The sequence below is a fragment of the Lepidochelys kempii genome, chromosome 5, assembly GCF_965140265.1.
Source record: "Lepidochelys kempii isolate rLepKem1 chromosome 5, rLepKem1.hap2, whole genome shotgun sequence".
NCBI classification, from domain to species: Eukaryota; Metazoa; Chordata; order Testudines; family Cheloniidae; genus Lepidochelys; species Lepidochelys kempii.
In genome coordinates, this window is record NC_133260.1 from 136,335,074 (window position 1) to 136,348,612 (window position 13,539).

The 13,539-nt window shown below is 47.6% G+C and overlaps 1 non-coding gene and 1 pseudogene across 1 annotated transcript; both read left to right on the forward strand.

Moving 5' to 3' along the window:
• The window catches only part of LOC140911916 (uncharacterized), an 89,713-nt pseudogene that overhangs the window by 59,354 nt on the left and 16,820 nt on the right, over window positions 1–13,539 (forward strand).
• On the forward strand, window positions 12,894–12,966 carry TRNAF-GAA (transfer RNA phenylalanine (anticodon GAA)). Its single transcript has one exon. It is a non-coding gene; the product is annotated as a tRNA-Phe (tRNA).

Here is a 13,539-nt window from a genome sequence, read left to right on the forward strand (position 1 = left end):
TGTGGAAAAAGCTAATGTACTCAATGCTTTTTTTGCCTCTGTCTTCACGAACAAGGTCAGCTCCCTGACTGCTGCACTGGGCAGCACAGCATGGGGAGGAGGTGACCAGCCCTCTGTGGAGAAAGAAGTGGTTCGGGACTATTTAGAAAAGCTGGACGTGCAAAAGTCCATGGGGCCGGATGCGTTGCATCCGAGAGTGCTAAAGGAGTTGGCGGATGTGATTGCAGAGCCATTGGCCATTATCTTTGAAAACTCATGGCGATCCGGGGAAGTCCCGGATGACTGGAAAAAGGCTAATGTAGTGCCCATCTTTAAAAAAGGGAAGAAAGAGGATTCTGGGAACTACAGGCCAGTCAGCCTCACCTCAGTCCCCAGAAAAATCATGGAGCAGGTCCTCAAGGAGTCAATTCTGAAGCACTTAGATGAGAGGAAAGTGATCAGGAACAGTCAGCATGGATTCACCAAGGGCAAGTCATGCCTGACTAATCTAATTGCCTTCTATGACGAGATAACTGGTTCTGTGGATGAAGGGAAAGCAGTGGACGTGGTGTTCCTTGACTTTAGCAAAGCTTTTGACACGGTCTCCCACAGTATTCTTGTCAGCAAGTTAAGGAAGTATGGGCTGGATGAATGCACTATAAGGTGGGTAGAAAGCTGGCTAGATTGTCGGGCTCAACGGGTAGTGATCAATGGCTCCATGTCTAGTTGGCAGCCGGTGTCAAGTGGAGTGCCCCAGGGGTCGGTCCTGGGGCCGGTTTTGTTCAATATCTTCATAAATGATCTGGAGGATGGTGTAGATTGCACCCTCAGCAAGTTTGCAGACGACACTAAACTGGGAGGAGTGGTAGATACGCTGGAGGGTAGGGATAGGATACAAACGGACCTAGACAAATTGGAGGATTGGTCCAAAAGAAATCTGATGAGGTTCAACAAGGACAAGTGCAGAGTCCTGCACTTAGGACGGAAGAATTGAATGCACCGCTACAGACTAGGGGCCGAATGGCTAGGCAGCAGTTCTGCGGAAAAGGACCTAGGGGTGACAGTGGATGAGAAGCTGGATATGAGTCAGCAGTGTGCCCTTGTTGCCAAGAAGGCCAATGGCATTTTGGGATGTATAAGTAGGGGCATTGCCAGCAGATCGAGGGATGTGATCGTTCCCCTCTATTCGACATTGGTGAGGCCTCATCTGGAGTACTGTGTCCAGTTTTGGGCCCCACACTACAAGAAGGATGTGGATAAATTGGAGAGAGTCCAGCGAAGGGCAACAAAAATGATTAGGGTCTAGAACACATGACTTATGAGGAGAGGCTGAGGGAGCTGGGATTGTTTAGTCTGCAGAAGAGAAGAATGAGGGGGGATTTGATAGCTGCTTTCAACTACCTGAAAGGGGGTTCCAAAGAGGATGGCTCTAGACTGTTCTCAATGGTAGCAGATGACAGAACGAGGAGTAATGGTCTCAAGTTGCAGTGGGGGAGGTTTAGATTGGATATTAGGAAAAACTTTTTCACTATGAGGGTGGTGAAACACTGCAATGCGTTACCTAGGGAGGTGGTAGAATCTCCTTCCTTAGAGGTTTTTAAGGTCAGGCTTGACAAAGCCCTGGCTGGGATGATTTAACTGGGAATTGGTCCTGCTTCGAGCAGGGGGTTGGACTAGATGACCTCCTGGGGTCCCTTCCAACCCTGATATTCTATGATTCTATGATTCAACCCACATCAATGGAACACCGGACAGAGACAAGGGAATAATTGTCACCTGTCCACGGGAGGATCTCCCCTTGGCTGAGTGAAGCGTTTGTGGACTCATTATGTTTTTGGGAGCAGGAAGAACTGGGCTTCCAGATGCAGGGAGCTCTATTGGAGAGAAGACAAATGGACAGGTACAGTGAATGGAAACCAAACTGTTTTCTAGAGCAGCATGGTTCAAGGGCATTGGCCAGCATGGACTATATTGTCGTCTTTGCTTCTCTGTCCTAATCTAAAGACTTTCAATGCTGCGTTTCGATTGACTAATAAACCCTGGTATGTTTTAAAAGTCTGCCTTAGTGTCACAGCACAAACTTGCACTGTGCATTGAATGAGAAACAGTCTCTGAACAGGAGCGTCATTCAGTTGGACCTGTTGGCAGAGCTCACAGGTTGAAATAGTGTTGGAGCCAGAGGCTCAGTCGTAGGTGTTGAAGCTACATTGGCCTATCATTGGGGGGTCCAGTGCACTCAAGGTGCACCTCCCAAGGACTGTTTAAAAGCCAGGGCATTTCACAGATCCTATGGATCCATGACAGTGTCAGTGTGCCATATGGGAAAAAGATGTAAAGCAAGAAGAGCATCAAAATGCATATTTCCTATCAGTCCTCTTGGGAATCCCCAATCATTTCCAAAGTGTATTAAAACCTTCTTTAAAAGCTTACGTCTTGGTTATCAAGTCATGTCAGTTTGTAGCCCAAAAAGACCCCCTTCAGTCAGCTCAAACTCAGCTGTTTCTCCCCAAAAAGTCTGTCTGTTGTCTTCAGTCTCCTGAACGAGTAAAATCAGTCACTGCCCCTTTCTGTATGGGGCAAAGCTTCAAAAGATGAAGTTCTGTATAACCAGCCTTTAGATCCAGCCTTAGTGATACCAGATTGCACAGGAAACCTATCCCTCAGCCCTCCCCGGTATCATCTGGCCCATCTCAGCATCATAGTCTGTGAAGTATTCATGCTTTCAAGGGCTGGCTCAAAGATACAGATAACAGTCATAAATAGGGTCAGTGTTTGCTGGCAACAAAAACAGAGTAGTTGACAAACATGAGCAATATATAATCCTTTACAGCCTGAAAGTGTATTGCGGGAGAGGACAGGAGTCAGCTGTGTGGGGGAAGTGGGGCCCAGACACTGAGCATTGAGAGCCTAGAGCCGTCTGTGTGCTGGGGAGACGGGTCATGAACCAGCTGCGTGCTGAGGAGATGATCAGGGGACAGGTGTTGCTGACACAGTCAAGAGCAGGTGCGAGCGCCGTCTGCTCTGCAGCATGATGAGGGTGCCCGGCGTCCCACTGCCAAGTGCCCTGCCTCTCAAGGGGAAGCTCCACCGTGTTTTTTCTGAGCCCAGACTTGTATGAGGAAGGAAGAAATTGGTAGGAAGTCTCAAAGCAGCCAGTCCCCAGCCTTTTCCCTGTGCCCTGGGGAGAAGTCAGGTGTCTCCAGGGAGAAATCTGGGGTTTGTGACCCTGCATCCCCACCCACCCTCTGTTCAGCTATTCTGGATGTGAAGGGTGATTCCAGAAATGAAGAGTAATTTCAGGAAAAAATGCAGTAATAGCAGCAGTTTCCGGATAACACTGGCCCTAGTCATAACATAAAATACAATAGACTCAAGAGATATACCTGTGTTCATCAGATCTGTCACTCTGCCGTCACATCGTTTACTCTGCTGGTGGGTTCTGCCTCGTCCCCCATTCTGTGTCTTGTCTTGTCTATTTAGATTGTAAATTCTTCAGGGCATGGGCCATCTGTTATTCTGGGTTTGTACTGTGCCTAGCACAACAGGGGCCCACGGTTAGTTGGCTCTTAGGCACTAAGGTAATGAATGTGATTTATAATAATAACTCTCCTGCCACTTTGAGCCAAGGACACTAGCCTTGGGATGTTACTTCTTAAAAATGAGCTGGGGTTAAAACCATGGAATATTCCTTGTGACAAGTATCCCACAAATTCCATGGACCTTCCTTGTTTTCTTTGCCTTCCCAGGGTTTCCAATTTCTAAACCTTATGTGATCTCGCAGCAGGAATGAGGGGAACAGCCGTGGGTCTCAGACCTCTATGGCTCTGAAAAAAAGTGCTCCCGAGACCGTCTGCACAGGTGAGGAATTGGGTCAACCATCTCAGTAACTGTCAGTGAATACAGGAAGCATTTGGGATGCCCTACAAAGACTCCAAGTTGTAAGCTGTCCAAGTTCAGGATTGTTCCCTGCAGATGTGGAGTCATTAGGCAGATGTCATTCATGGCTTCCCACCTATCCTGACTGACAGTTGGCAGCAGGTCCCTCCCCAATCTCACTTTCCCCTGAGAGTTCTGGTGAGATGCACGCCCAGAACTGATACCTTCCTCTCTCTCCTCTGGGGAAGGGTTTGGGGAAAATCAGCTCCTGATAGGTTTGATCTCTCCCGCACATATTTTGGTTTGTTCACACCTTTTTCCATTCCTCTCTCTGGTGCAGGGAGTGACCTATGTCTGGATTCTCTCTGTCTCCCATCAGGTGACGGGATGGTGAGTGAGAACGAGGAGACACCCCAGCAGGAAGATGCTGAGCAAGTAGAACCTCGTGGGATGTTATCAGGAATATCCAAAGGGAATGTTTCTGGGAGTTGTGCACTGCCAGAAAAAGCAAAAGCCTGTGAGATTCAGGACAGGCCAGAGGAAAACTCAGACCCTATTACATGCGAGACCATCAGCTTGGAAGAGACATGCTACATATGTCATGAGTGTGGGAAAAGCTTCAGTGGGAACTCTGACCTTCTCACACATCAGAGAATCCACAGGGGAGAGAAACCCTACACATGCTCTGAGTGTGGGAAAAGCTTCAATCGGAGCTCACACCTTAACAGACATAGGAACATCCACACAGGAGAGACACCCTACACATGCGCTGAGTGCAGGAAAAGCTTCAATCGGAGCTCAAGCCTTATTAGACATAATAGAATCCACACAGGAGAAAAACCCTACACGTGCTCTGAGTGTGGGAAACGCTTCAGTTATAACTCAGTCCTCATCTCACATCAGAGAATCCACACAGGCGAGACACCCTACATGTGCTCTGTGTGTGGGAAAAGCTTCAATCAGAGCTCAAGCCTTATTAGACATCAGAAAATCCATACTGGGTGGACACCCTACACATGCCCTGAGTGCGGGAAATGCTTCAGTTATAGATCAGCCCTTACCATACATCAGAGAAGTCACACAGGTGACAAACCCTATGGATGTTCTGAGTGTGGGAAACGCTTCATGGATAGTTCAGCCCTCGTCACACATCAGAGAATCCACACAGGAGAGAGACCCTACATGTGCTCTGAGTGTGGGAGAAGCTTCAATCAGCGCTCACACCTTATCAGACATCGGGCAATCCACATAAGAGAGACACCCTACACATGCGCTGAGTGTGGGAAAAGTTTTAAGCGGAGCTCTGCCTTCATCTCACATCAGAGAATCCACACAGGAGAGATGCCCTACACGTGCTCTGAGTGTGGGGAATGCTTCAGTTATAGCTCAGCCCTTACGAAACATCAGAGAAGCCACCGTGGAGAGACGTCCTACATGTGCTCTGAGTGTGGGAAAAGCTTCAATCAGAGTTCAAGCCTTATAAAACATCAGAAAATCCACATATGAGAGAACTGTAATAAATGCCTTGATTCCAGCTGGCCAAAGATTGTTTTTTACAAAATCACAATTGCCAATTCCCACATAGCGACCTTTGCACCATGTTCATCGTGGTCTCTCAGCTCCCCTAGATGAGTTGCCTGCTTCTGCCTTTTGCAGCTCCCCGTTATTTGGGGTCAGTCCTGTGATTTTTTTCCTATCCTCTTTTCCTTTTGAGTTGTAGGAGTGTGTCTCCCTCCAGCCAGGAATGTTCGTCAGCTCCAGGTAGGGGAGAGAGATTTGACCCAACGAGCTACACTGAGGCAAAAACTGCCTGGGCCTTACATTCACTAGGACTGTACGTGGTGTTGGCTGCTCAAGTGACCTTGGTGTAAAAAGACAATTATAGTGGTAGTGCAGATGTAGCCCAGGTGCAGTGGTTGGCATTGGCTTTCCCCTTGACCTGACCTAAACTCCATCACTTTTCCTAGTCTAAACAAACCCTGAGCATCACAGTTATACTGTCCACCCATTTCAAAGCAATTGTTAGTTATCAAGTTCCCCCTTTGGGAACCATTTTTTTCATTCCCAGTTGCTCTGATGTTGCTTCAGGTTGTGCTGGAGACCAGATATTTTTACTACCATTTTCCTCTCTTAAAATATATTGAACTGTAACAGAGAACAGGAACAGGGCACGGATAGGGAAAAATGTTATTTCACCCTCTGTAGCAACAGAAGAAGATAGGGTAAGTCAGAGGGATTCCCTTATTCCCCATCACCAACCCAGTCCCCCTGTTGTTAAAGTGGTTAGGTCAATATTTTTTCTAAAGGGCTGGGAAGAGTATTCCCTAGTAATGACTTGTAACTAAGCAAAATACCCATGCATTTGGCTCCCAAAGAAGCTGTGGCTCAGGTCCTGCAGGAGATTGCTCCTGAAGAAATCTCCTTCCTAATCTGTTAGGAATCATGTTGCTTACTATTTGGGAAATGCAATCCCTATCTAGGTAGGGCTGGGAAAAATGGAAGTGACATTTCTATTCAGCTCATCACTGTCAGATGCTGCAAATGCGTAGAAAATGATATCTGTGTTGAATGTGATATAGCTGCAGAAAGATACTTATTTTTAATAGATACCTGACATGTGGTGTCTTACAGGGATTCTAAGCCACTCCTGAATTTAGTCCCTAATTTGAATCTGTGCCACCATATTAAGGAAATAAAAGGGCATATTTGGGGGAGTTATACCTCACTTTCACTTTCACTACTGATATATTGTGTGGTTGGTGAAGAATTCTATGACAGAGAAGTGTAAAATTACTCCAAGTAAGGTCAAAGATTTGACAAGAACTCAGGTAGAAACTGCAGGTACGAGTGGTTGATTTTCACCCTAGAGGTGGAAGCTATGGTAACCTGTGGTCCAGGTAAACTGTTTTTAGAACACTGCTCCCCAGTTAAGTGGCACTGATCATGGTCCTAAAGGATGCCATGATTAAATTGGGAACAACTGTCTTTTACCATTTGGAGCCAAAGTTTCATGAAGCACAGAGAGAAACAGCTGATTCCTTCAGAGCCATTCCATGCCTATGGGTCCCAATCTGGCTGACTTGCTGGACAAGAAGCACTTCCATGCTGGGCAAATGATGGTAGCCAATGAGGAAATGTACCAGATTCCAAGTTCAGACTGCAGGAGACATGAATGCTGAGTCCAGAGTCTGTGGTTTGGTCTCGTAGCTTTGCTATTAAGTCATGCATTTGTATCGCTTCTCCACCTGCTGCTACATTGAGAGATTAGAAAGTGTGAAAATAGAGCACAGGTGCTTTTTCTCATAATGCAACCTTCCCACATAGTGTGAGACCCCTTCCACCCACACTTATGGGAGAAGATCCAGGGAGAAATGAACTCACAGAAATGGAAGGCTCCTAGGTAATTGTAGAATGTGACTTCACACAAAGCTGACTGGGTGGAAATGGGAATTAAGAGAAAACTGCCCTATAGGTTTATATTTTGTAATCTTTAAATGAATTGTTACCAGAGACAATGAAATTAAACATGAAGTTAATTAATTAGTTAACCCTTCCTTCCTAGCAGAGGAAGCCACACCCCGGAAGCTCTGCTGGGCATGCTCCAACTGGAGAACACGTATAAAAGTCTGCAGAGTTTCTCAGTCTGGGCTGACTGCCGGAGGGGAAGGAGGCACGCCGCCAGCTCCTGAGGAGGGACAGCCCGCACTCCAGGATCCAGAGGCCAGCCAAGCCGAGGCCCAGATGGAGGATCCCCCAAAGTGGAGTACACTGTGTTTATGGTAGGGAGTGACCCAGGGGAACTTTAAAGACAAAGTGCGTTAGAGCCGCAACGACACTCGGCATGTTGCAGGCGGATCCCCGTCAAGCTAAGGCCAAGGGGAACCCCGCCACTAGCAGGGCCCTGGGTCAGGACCTGGTGGAGAGGGCGGGCCCAGATCCCCCTACTAGCCCACCCACACTGCCCTGACACTTGGGGCGAGCTGCATGGACTCCGGCCACTAGGCTGCATTACCCTGCCAAAGGGGGGGCGGTGGCCATTGGGCCGCACTTCTCTGACACGGTGGGTGAGCTGCATGGACTCCAGCCTCTAGGCCGCACCACCCCGCCTGTGAGGGGGAAGGTATTTGGACTCTGGCCATTGGGCCACACCGCCCTGATATTTGGGGCGAGTTACCTGGACTCTGGCCACTGTGCCACACCGCCCTGCCTGTGAGGGGGAAGTTATATAGACTCTGGCTGTTGGGCTGCGCCACCCCACCTGTGAGGGGGAAGGTATTTGGACTCTGGCCATTGGGCCACACCGCCCTGATACTTGGGGCGAGTTACCTGGATTCTGGCCACTAGGCCGCACTACCCTGCCTGTGAGGGGGAAGTTATATCGACTCTGGCTGTTGGGCTGCACCACCTTGCCTGCGAGGGGGAAGGTATATGGACTTTGGCCATTGGGCCACACTGCCCTGACATTGGGAGAGATTTATATGGACTCTGGTCATTAGGGCCCACAACCCCGATCAAAGGGGTGATTGTGCAGAAACAGGCCATTAGGCCACATTGGGCCGCCCACAGAGAGATGGGCATGGGAGACTTGAGAGTGGCGAGGGTTCGACACCCCATCCCACCCCTGCCACAAAGGGGTGCTGTGGTGCCAGACCCGCCACAGGCTGATTATGTGATAACTTCCGGTGTTCCAATATAATTCAGGTTTTCTTCTAGTTCTCTCCCTGCCCCCTCCTACTATATAGGAAATTGTTGCTAATCCTGAAATTAAAACCTCACTCCAAAGGAATTAGAGTGGAGGAATATGTGAGAGAAATAGCATGGATGAAAATAGAGACCTAGTATAGACTGTCATTGTTTCTATTTAAAATTGAATTTATTTTGATAAATTTTTAAATAAATCATCTGTTAGGAGGAAAATTACTTGAGACAAGATGTGTAACAGCCACAGAGTTCCCCAGGTCTCTTGTTTTCAAAGCAAAGATGTCACATAAGGCAGGACATGTCAAAATCTAAACTGGTGATGGATGTGTGATGGGAGCTTTTCTGGGGTTGTTTTTTTGGGTTTGTTTTTGCAACCAGTTATTTTTATAAGTGCTGAGGCCCCTTTTCCTTTTAAGTACAACACTTTAACTCTCAGGCCCGGCTCCGGAAACCTTCTCAGAACTGGCCTTGTGTTTCTTTCATGTGTGATATCTTTGGGGTTCACATCCACACTACATGCGGTTCACAGCAACAGATACTTTGAGAAACCTGCTGGGTTAAGTGGGCCTTTTCCAAACTGACATTGGCCTAAAGTCTGCCTCAGTTCAGCTGGATTGGGACACATCTGTATCAAGGGAGTGGTTCACACCTGATTTTCCCAGAGACCTCGGGGGAGGGTGGTAAAATAGGATAAGTAGGAATCTACAACAATGAAGTTAAAGATCAGGGTGAAAGACCCTCACTTTGCAGGTCAAAAAGCCTGTTCTGTTCATTCCTTCTGACACATCTGGCACTGGTCACTCTCAGGCAGCACATGGGGTTAGATGGACCCTTGGTCTGACCCAGTATGGCCAGTCTTGTGTTCTTATGTAAGCCCTCTACAGCCTTGTCTACACTGGCAAGCGTCTGCACAGTCAACCAGATTTCTGCAGTCTAACTTCTGAGGTGTGCACACTGCCAAGCTACTTAGTGCGCAGAAACTGCTCAGTAGCAGTGCTGTAAAAATAGCACCCTGATGAGAGGCGTACAGCTTTCTGTGCCGGGGCTACAATGCTGCGGTGCCAGTGTAGACACCCTGTTCCATTACAGCTCTGCAGCTGGCCTCGGGTAGGCGTCCCACAATCTCTGTTCTCGTCTCTCTGGTCATCGGTTTGAACTCTACTGCACTGCCCTCAGGTGACCAACTGGGAACGCCACCCCTTAAATTCCGTGGGAATTTTGAAAGTCCCACTTCCCACAGAGACCAGTTATGGTTACAGACCCATCCTGAAATTAGAGCAGGATATTTTAAAGCTTTATCTCATAGTAAAGTAACACAATTCAAGCATGTCATCGCAGAGGAGCAAGCACTCTGTCATTTCGTATTTATTGCTACTGATCTCACTGAAAAACTTCTGTGGTGCTGCTCCCAGCACTTCAGGGAGTTTTTCCTCTTCTCCCTTCCAGCTGTGGTTGTGGGACTGCTGCACCTCTCCAAATGGCCAGCTTTGCTCTTTGACTTACATCCTTTGCTTATTTGAATGAAGCTGTGTCTGCTACCAGTTTAATTCATAGCTGAGACCTCGGGCACCAGCAGCTAATTACAAAGGCTAAATTCCCATTGCCATCAGTGGGAGGTTATCCAGGGCTGCAGGATTTGGTCCATGATCAACCAAGGTGCTACAACAGCTGCACTTTTACATGGTGAGTCCTGCAGCCTATTACTAAACTGCTCTGCCATAGTCTGCAGGGTGGCCTGACTTGCTGAGAATCTGGCAGAAGAGAGACCCTGGAGCAGAGAAGGAAAATGTCCTCAGCAGTCATAGCTGGCAGGAGCAGGAAAGGTTGGGTTTGTTTTCAAATTTCTCTGCTCAAGCCTTTAATCATTCCTGTGGCTCATCTCTGAACCCTCTGCAATTTATCAGGGAAAACCAACCAACCAAACCAGGCTGTTCTGAGTGATGTAACAATCTATTGCCTTCCAAGGTTGAATATCAATCAGATCATTCTATTCACCCAAGAGTTCAACTTTAAGGCCTTCTTGTTTTCTAGTTCCAATCCAATCCTGTGCCACAGCATCATTGTTAACTCATCATTTGGTCACTTCACGTTCACAGAGCTGGCAGGTCTAAGTCTTTCCTCCCACACCAACGTGAAAAAAATCAGTGACAGAAAATGTCCTGAAGCCCCTCTGCTGCCTTGCCCACGAGACTGGGGAAATACATGAGGGAAAGTGCTTTCCTTTCTCCTCCTGACCCTGAGTAACGTTTCTATCTGTCCTGGAGATCCTGCCACGGGGACAAGGGTTGAGGATGCGTATGACAATTTAAGGCTTCATTGATTTGTTCATTCCTTTACTCCTTCATTAGTAACAAGGGTGCATGAGCTCGAAATAATCCAGCTCTGACTTTCACACAGGAGGTGATTTCCAGGCTCACAATTACCCCCCCCCCCCCCAAAAAAAAAAAAAATCTGTCTTTCTAACCTGAACAAGTTGAATCTGAAGTCATTGAGCCCCAGGATGCCTTTCTTTCATCCAATATTTTTGGAGTATATCACATTAACTGGGTAGGTCTTCCCCTAGGAAGTGTCTGTCCAGTGGAAGCACCCAGTGCACACTCCCCATTTACGAACTCATCTTCAGTATATAGGCCATTGAACCCAGCGAGGGGGGGAGGATCCCTTTGGTCGGGCTCCAGCCTAAGCAAGCTCCTGGAGCCAGAGCCTGGCAAGCCTGAGTCAGCTGGCCTGGGCCAGCTATGGGTTTTTAATTGTACTGTAGACATACACTTAGTGTCAAAATCCCAGCTTTCTCATCAGGAAATCAAGCCCTAGTCCACCACGTGACAGGTCAGGCTAGTCTCCGCTATATTCATGAGGTCAGAACCAACAACTGCCCCTGCATAGGGACTTAGGGGAACAACTTGTCCAGCTTCTGGAACAACTTTGTACAAACATTTCTCCCATCAAAATGATCAAGGCTTTTAAAACGAGAGTAAGAGAACAAACTAAATCAAAACCAGAGAAACTGCTGTCAATCTCCCCACCACACACAGTTTGGGTCTGAATTTTTCTACTGAAATTTTGAGGCAATAAAACTCTCACTGCTATTGTCCAGAAACAAACCTAAACCTCCCGTGAACTATCTAGGACTTTGATTGCTGAATCACCAGTGTTTCAGCTCCTGTGAGATTTGCAGCTGCCCAATACTGCTCCTATTCCAGGGGAGCAATTCTTGACTGCAGTAAGCATTGATCTCAGCCCTGTTCTGTGTATCACAGGTCCCTCTAGGAAAGGGCAGTGAATGGTTCTAGGGTCCAGTGATCCTCATTCACATCAGGCCAGAACATGAGAATCCTTCCCCTTTCCCAGGCTGTGGGAGGGGAGACGTTTAAAGGAGCTCTCTGAGCTATAGCATGTGGCTAAGTAAAGAGAAAAAGCCCTATATTCTCCCTCTGCTTTGGGTGTTGGGTTTACTCCTGTAGCATCTGCTACCCACGTAGTCCGTATGGATCACCCCTAACCCTTGATGCTGCTCCTTTCTACAGAATGTGAAAGGAGCGGAGGCAGTGCAGGAGCCTTCTGAGGACACAGATCTGAGGCTTTGGGAGAGAGAGATTGTCTGAGACATCAGAGCGCTATAAACCATGCAGCCACCTCCTAAATCAGGGGCCTGTTCCAGCCCTGAGTCTGGGCTACCAGGGTCCCTCCCACAAAGCAGGGTGCCCACAGACTACAGTCTGAAAATAGGCAATCGAAACTAACTCATGCTCTCCCTGTCGTGGCTTCCCCTAGACCAAATGGCATCCCAGCCAAGACGCATCTTTGCTGCGCCCTCACCCCCAATTTGTTAAACCTTTGAATACCTTTTTTTATTGCATTTGTAGCTCATTTCATGATTTCAATGTACAATTTGGATGCATGATTTTCTGTGTCATAAGACAATAAATTTGCATGCTATGATCTGTATTTATTCACGCCATATATAAGCAAATAAATTCATTTCCTTTAAGCATATAAAAACTTTTTAATTTTAACAGTAACTGAAATGTACTAATGTCTAGAAATTGAACTGTCACCAACACAGGGTGGAGCAGTATTAAATAGTGTTACAGTAAGAGACAGAGTTAGAATGTTAACCCTAGTCCTTTAGTTCAAAGGTCGCTTTTCTCACCTTTCTCCTCATGAACTGAAGTGCAGCATTACAGAGATCGAAGCACTGGCCAATCTCCTTTTCAAGTGATGAAATAGCAAGTGATGTCAGTCTCTCATTGGCCATCGGCGATTGGAGATGTTTTATTGAGACTAAGCTTCAAGGTGAGAAGCAGCTGGCCAAATATAAAATAAATGGTGCAGGTGCCAAAGTAGCTCAGTTGGGTGAGTGTTAGACTGAAGATCTAGAGGTCTCTGGTTCAATCCCAGGCTTTGGCATGCTCTTTCATCCCTCTTTGAGCAGGGGTGAGCTGTTTTCTGGAAGCACAGCAGTGCCTTTACCTGACCTGAGTCACTCGTTTTGGGTGCCGCTGTAGGAAAAGACAGTGTGGACATCCGCACCTGCTTGGCTCACCTCACCTTTCTTTCTTCTCTTGCTCTTTCCCAGGAAGGGGAAGAAAAAGAAGCTCTCCTTCAATCTGGAGTCACCAGGGAGACAGAAGGTTGACTTCCTGGGAGCCAGCTCCAGTTCTTTGCTCTAGGCCAGTCGCTTCTTGGAGCCTTGTAGCTTGGCCTCCTCTGCCCTTGGAGGTTGGCCTACAGAGGCCGGCTCTTTCTGCTGGCCTCACTTGCATGACTTGCCAAAGGAGAAAGTGAGGTGGGAATGGAGCAAAAGAGGAAGGTAATGCTGAAGAAGGCATGGCAGAAGCTAAGCTAAGCTAACCTCAGTGGGGTTAGTAGAATGCCACCATTCATTCTGCCAAAGCCTGGGAAGGTGCGGTTGGCTGCTGGGAGGTAGAATCCTGTGCCTGCCTCTGGCATCCCAGGGATGGCTACTTGCAGCCCGGGAGA